Source organism: Musca vetustissima, unplaced genomic scaffold (genome assembly GCF_032173495.1).
Source record: "Musca vetustissima isolate MV318-11 ecotype Yass unplaced genomic scaffold, APGP_CSIRO_Mvet_v1 utg8857, whole genome shotgun sequence".
NCBI classification, from domain to species: Eukaryota; Metazoa; Arthropoda; class Insecta; order Diptera; family Muscidae; genus Musca; species Musca vetustissima.
In genome coordinates, this window is record NW_026883455.1 from 452,650 (window position 1) to 458,848 (window position 6,199).

Here is a 6,199-nt window from a genome sequence, read left to right on the forward strand (position 1 = left end):
AAATTGTAAACTTTACTTTACCAGAAGAAGTGGAAATATGGTCGCTATCTTCGACTCGATCTATGTTTTGAAGAAGTATTACAACAGTCGATATTTCCTCAGCCATAGTTTATATAAGGTATAATAATATACTATTCAGACATTCCATCCCTGACAATTCTGACCTCTTTAATAATAAGTAAATTAAATAAATATTTACTTTAACTTTTACAAAAGCAACATATATTTGCTTGCAATCGATATTGTCTAGTCCAAAAACAAAATCGAAGTAACAATAACAATTTCACAGCCATTAAAAATCTATTGCAGAAATGATAAGAACAGTGTTCCTGGCCATTCGAAAGTAATAAATTATTCCAATAGAATATTCAATCAAAGACACTATACCGTGTCAAATGTATATTACAATAACACAACTTATGATCGATTTGTATGCTAATCGCAACTGAAAATCAATTGGTGTTACGATAAAAAAAATTGAAACAAGAATAACAACAGCGATTTAAATAAAATACTAATTGTTGCCATTGTTCGAACGATGTGGGAAACGGAAAAGTGGTTGGTTGGGGGAAATGCGTGCCAATATAATTTCATTACCTACCTCTCCCCTTATCGGAACACACACTTTAGCTATCATACATATCGGCCAATGGCAGGCGTATGAGTGATTCATACAAGCGTCGTCACCCGTTCTTTTATATGGTTGCTTGCTTGTGCGTTCGCTCGCCTCGATCCGATCGTGTATATTTAATTAAGATTGTTCGTAGAGACAGTAATTATCGAATTCTTCGATCAAGTGTTTCTCGGTCTGTCTGTTTGTCCGTCCGTTGCCCTGTCTATAAGTAAAATTCAAAATACACTTTTTTGGAATTGTGGAATTTTATTCTTTTTGTATGTTTTTGTTTTTTGGAGGGGAAAGAAAAAAATCCGCAGACACGCAAGTGTTTCGTTTACTCGCACCTATTGCCTGCGTGAGTGTGTAGACACAGCCACTTGATTTTTCTGTTATTCTTTAAAAATCACTGCAAGGTCATTGGGCGAAGGCTACCAACAAAGTTGGGTCATTTGTTTTGTAAATTTATAACACAAATTTGTAAAAAAATAAATATTGGGCTATTTTGTGGTCCGTAAAGTAGTCATTGGGGGAATGAGATGTATAAATAAATTTGTATATAGAATTTGCCAATTGAATTCCCATCATGTGGTTTCAAATTATAATAATACGATGCAAACGGAATAGTAAGAAGGTAGTAGTATATTTTCTACAGACGGGGAATTTTTTGGTATCAGGGATTTTCATGGAATTTTCTAACCCCAAATAATTTCCAAATTAAAAAAAATACTTCATATTTTTCAAATTAACTTAAAATTAATAAATATTTTACAATTTTTTTTTAAATCCATCTGTGTTTGACCGGCAATAGCTTCTCAATATTATATATCACTAGTGATAATGTTGTTTATATTCTTTGCATTTTATATTTTGCTAGAACATTTCGATTACAATTTTAAGTTTTTAATTTCTAAAGCAAAATTGGCGCTTCATAGCCTCGATGGCGCAGTAGGCAGCGCGTAAGTCTCATAATCTTAAGGTCGTGAGTTCGAGCCTCACTCGGGGCAGTTGTTTTTTAAGGTTCTACACCACCACACTGTATATATATATGGTATAGGCTTTATAAATATATAAAGCCGTTGTACTAAGTAAAAATAAACAAGTAAAAAAGTGTCAGTCGGTGTTGTCGCCAGAAATATACCATCAGTCTATGTCATGTAGAGTGGAGCATTTTTATACCCTTCACCACACTGTGGTACAAGGTATTATGCCTTTGTGCATATGCTTGTAACAGGCAAAATGAAACGAGATAGACACATGGTTCTATTTGAGAATATTGCGTCCGTCTGTCCATGTTAAATTGTAAACAAAGTACAGGTAGCATTTATGATCCGAATTGGATGAAAATTGGCATAGGTCACTTCTTTGGCCCAAGGACGAACCCTATTGAATTTGGGGAAAATCGGTTCAGATTTAGATATAGCTCCCATATATATTTTCTTCCGATGTTAGGTAAATAGTGCACCAATGTCCCTTTATATCCTTCGATTTGCACGAAATTTGGCATAGCGTAATGAATTGAGTCTAGAATGATGAGAGGTAAGTTTCGGGAAAGTCGGTTCCGATTTCGATATAGCTCCGATTTATATTTTCGTCCGATTTTATGTAAATGGTATATATCCTTCGATTTGCACGAAATTTGGCATAGCTTATTGAATTAAATCTAGAATGATGTGTGGTATGTTTCGGAAAAATCGGTTCAGATTTCTATATAGCTACCACATATAAATATATATTCGTCCGATTTTACATAAATGGTGCACCAAACTCCTAATGTTTGTCCGATTAACACAACATTTTGCACAACGTATGAAATTGAGACTTGAATGACGTTATTGCGTTTTGTTGAAATTGGTGCAGATGCACCCATAGTTTCTATATTTATTTAGAAAATGGTGTCTGATTGAAATTAAATTTTTAACAGTGTGGCGTACCGAATTGCGTGTATCAATTTTGCTATAAATCGTTTTCCATAAATTTGTCCCATGGTACCCAGACGAGTAGTAGACGGAGAAGCAAATCTTCAAACATTGTGTATGCTTGGTTAAAAAGCAAGTACAAATGTGGTTATGTTCGGTCTTGTAATTCATTCTAAATTACCTTAAAAAATGGACCTTAATATGAAGACAATGTGATTGTAAATTGTCTGCTAGTAGGGGAAAGTATTTGCTTTACCAATAACTTAGAATGACAAATTACAGCGTTTTCGGTTGGAAAAATGTGGCTATATCAAAACATATGCCTATAATGATAATTTTCTCCGCAAATGTATTCCAGCCAAAAATGGACATATTTTGGTAATTTTCTACATAGACGTACGATAGTCTGTTATGTCAATTATAACCCTTTCGGCTGGATAACGCGTAAAAAAACGTCACAATACCTAATAATGTGCGGTACCTTTATATGGGAGCTTTACCAAACGAAGACGGATATGCTCCATTTGCAACGCATTTCAATATCTGTGCAAAATGTCAAAGCACTATCTTAAATATTGAAATATTTTAAAAATATACGTACGTGGTTAAATCTACATATAATTTTATTCTGATCAATATAATATATACTTTATGGGGTTTCGACGAAGGTGTTGCAAACGGAAGATTTAAATTTAATCTTTCTTCTAGAGTTATAGTGTGCCCTCCTTTCTCCTTTGTATGTATGCCATAAGAACACATTTGGGACCAACATCGTTTGAAGTAACACCAATTATTTGTAAAGATTCCACAGTATTTCTCTCTAAAAAGTAATGCCCCGAGTGAGGCTCGAACTCACGACCTTAAGATTATGAGACTTACGCGCTGCCTACTGCGCCATCGAGGCTATGAGACCCTCCATTAGAATCGAAAATCAGTCCATGTGTGAAATTTAAGGAAATGGGATATATATAATTTGGATGCAAATTTCATTTTAAGAAGAAGTATCAGTAAATTTAATTCCGCAAAGCACTGATAAGTATAGAATTGCAATCTACAAAAAATATGAACATTTTGGTTATATTTGTACCAAAATATTATTTTTAAAATATATATTAATAAGACTTGACATTATAAAATGTATATATAGCACATTTGTTATTATTAACTAAATTTTTTATAAAAAATGGTATTTGTTCTGCCGAGGAGAAAATTTATTCCTACGTTCTTGAATTCGGATAAAGGATGATTATAGCCACTTCGTAGTACCAAAACCATGTCACATCTCTCTTTATATGATGTTTCTGTCAAAAGATAGAACTTGAATCATTTTTGGCAAACATATTTTTTAAATGATAGGCCCTTCGTTGGGAAAATGCTTCTATATAGAAAATTTTCGGCATAAATGCTTTTTATCCTATCATTACCCGAAATGCCAAATTACAGCCAAACTACCAAATTAAATATCGAAAATAAAGCGACACTTATGCATAAATCAACATATAATTTCATTCTGATTAGGAGAATACTGTATCTTATGGGGACTTCGGTGAATATTTCGACATGTTGCCAACGGAATATGTACTGACCACAAATTTGGTTGAAAAAGTATCCGAAATCATCAAATCATATATGAACTATATCTATCTTAATATCTTAAATATCGCGATTTTAAACGTGATTTCAACAGAATAGTTTGACCAGAAAAATATATTGTTTACAAACAGAATGCCATATTTAATATAGACTCCATCAGTTGGTGGAGAGTAAGATAATTTTTAATAGTGGTGCCATCTATAGAAATCATTAGTATCACAAATGAGTATTCCCACATTTGCTATTGCCGATTTGGTTGTTGTATTTATTTTATAGTAAAGTACTAAATGTATTGCGGTTGATATCTCTGCTAATATTGCTAATGGTATAATTTTGTAGTCATAACTAGGTGGCGCTATAATTGGTCTCCAAATTCATATATGTATATTATAGGAAGTAATGGATAACAAATCGAATCATTATAGTTAGTTGTATGTTTTATAGGTGATGTTTCTACTGTTGTAAAATTATACAAATAAATTTCCTTACTCGATATTAATTAGGAAACCACGTTAAATGTCTGAGGATTTCTTTACAGTAGTATACCTTCGATCCAATCGTAAATGCGAAAGTTAAGCAATACAGATAATACTTTGCAAAAAATGGAGCTCATTGTCTTGGGTTGCAAATTCGTTATGGAGAAGGACATAATCGCCGTGATGAATTTTTTGCTGGTAACTTTAAAGTTCATGAAGAAAAACCTTTATATCTTAGTTTGCGGCTATTGCAGGTTAGTTTTAGATGACATGTCTGCAATCAAATCGAATTAATTTTTTTTTTTGTAAGACAATCATTATTTTATCTCGATTCCTTGTACGTCTTTTTCTTACCGTAAACTAATTACCACAAGCCGATATCTATATTAATAAAAGAGCAATGTGATGAACTGCTGAACGGCTGAAGCTAGATTTTTGAAATTTTGTATGTGGTTAACTCTTAGTCCGAAAGTGTCAGATAAGGCTGGGTGTTTGGAAATACGAAAAATACAAAATATGGTACCATTTGTATTTGGTGAACCGATAGTGATAGAACTGTTAGCTCATTTAGCGCATTTGTGCATATGTTTGTAACAGAGATATATCCATGGTTCCTTTTGATTGGGACAAAACTCTGCACAGAGTACTGAATTAGGTCCAGACTGGTGTCTGCGAAGTTTTGTTAAAATCGGTTCAGATTTAGATATAGCTCCCATATATAGTTTCGTCCAATTTTTTTGTGAATGATACACCAAACTCCCAATATTTGTCCGATTGAGCAAAATTTTGCATAAAAATTGAGGAAAAATGATGTGCGATAAACTTTAATGAAATCGGTTGAGATTTTTATTATATTCTCGTTCGATTCTATGCAAATGGTGCACCGAAGGGCCTATGTTTGTTCGATTTACACGAAATTTGGCAGAGGGTATTAAATTGAATATAGAGTGATAACAAAAAACAAATGGTGTATGCAACGGTTGCTCAATTAGGTCTATGTAGCTCCCATACATAATTTTATTCGATTTCATACAAATGGTACACCAAAGGATCCAAGTCTGCCCGTTTGACATGTAATATATCATTGATTTCAGAATGGTATGTGTATGGGTTTTTTTCAATTGGTTCAAATATCTATATAGATAGCACATTTAATTTCGCCCGATTCAATCTCAATGGTCCTCCAAAGATGCAGGATACAGGATATTGTAGATATTAACATCTCTTGTATGCATTCAAAGTGGTGAAGGGTATCATATAGTCGGCCCCGCCCGACTTTTGAACTTTTCTTACAGGTTGAATCCTTTTCTATACTCTCATAGCTTGTTGCTGAAACTAAAGATTAGTAAAAATAATCATTAAATTATAAAATATTAAAATATTTAAATTAAATTTATGATTTTGAAGAAAAAAAATCTCTGGCGTTATCTGGGTTAAATTTAGAATGAAGGTCACTGATATAGTGTAGAATAGATGTACCAAAGAAAATTTGAAATTCGAATTATAAGTATCAGAAAAATACAAAAATATTGACGGATAGAGCTAAAAGCTTGAAATTTGGAAAGTAAAGCAAGGCTGGGAAGTGGGGTCGATATAAG

The 6,199-nt window shown here is 33.0% G+C and overlaps 2 non-coding genes across 2 annotated transcripts; one reads left to right on the forward strand and one right to left on the reverse strand.

Annotated features, from left to right (window-relative positions):
• The first annotated feature begins 1,547 nt into the window (after positions 1 to 1,547).
• On the forward strand, positions 1,548 to 1,620 carry Trnam-cau (transfer RNA methionine (anticodon CAU)). Its single transcript has one exon. It is a non-coding gene; the product is annotated as a tRNA-Met (tRNA).
• A 1,743-nt stretch (positions 1,621 to 3,363) lies between these two features.
• On the reverse strand, positions 3,364 to 3,436 carry Trnam-cau (transfer RNA methionine (anticodon CAU)). Its single transcript has one exon. It is a non-coding gene; the product is annotated as a tRNA-Met (tRNA).
• Between the last annotated feature and the right edge of the window lie 2,763 nt (positions 3,437 to 6,199).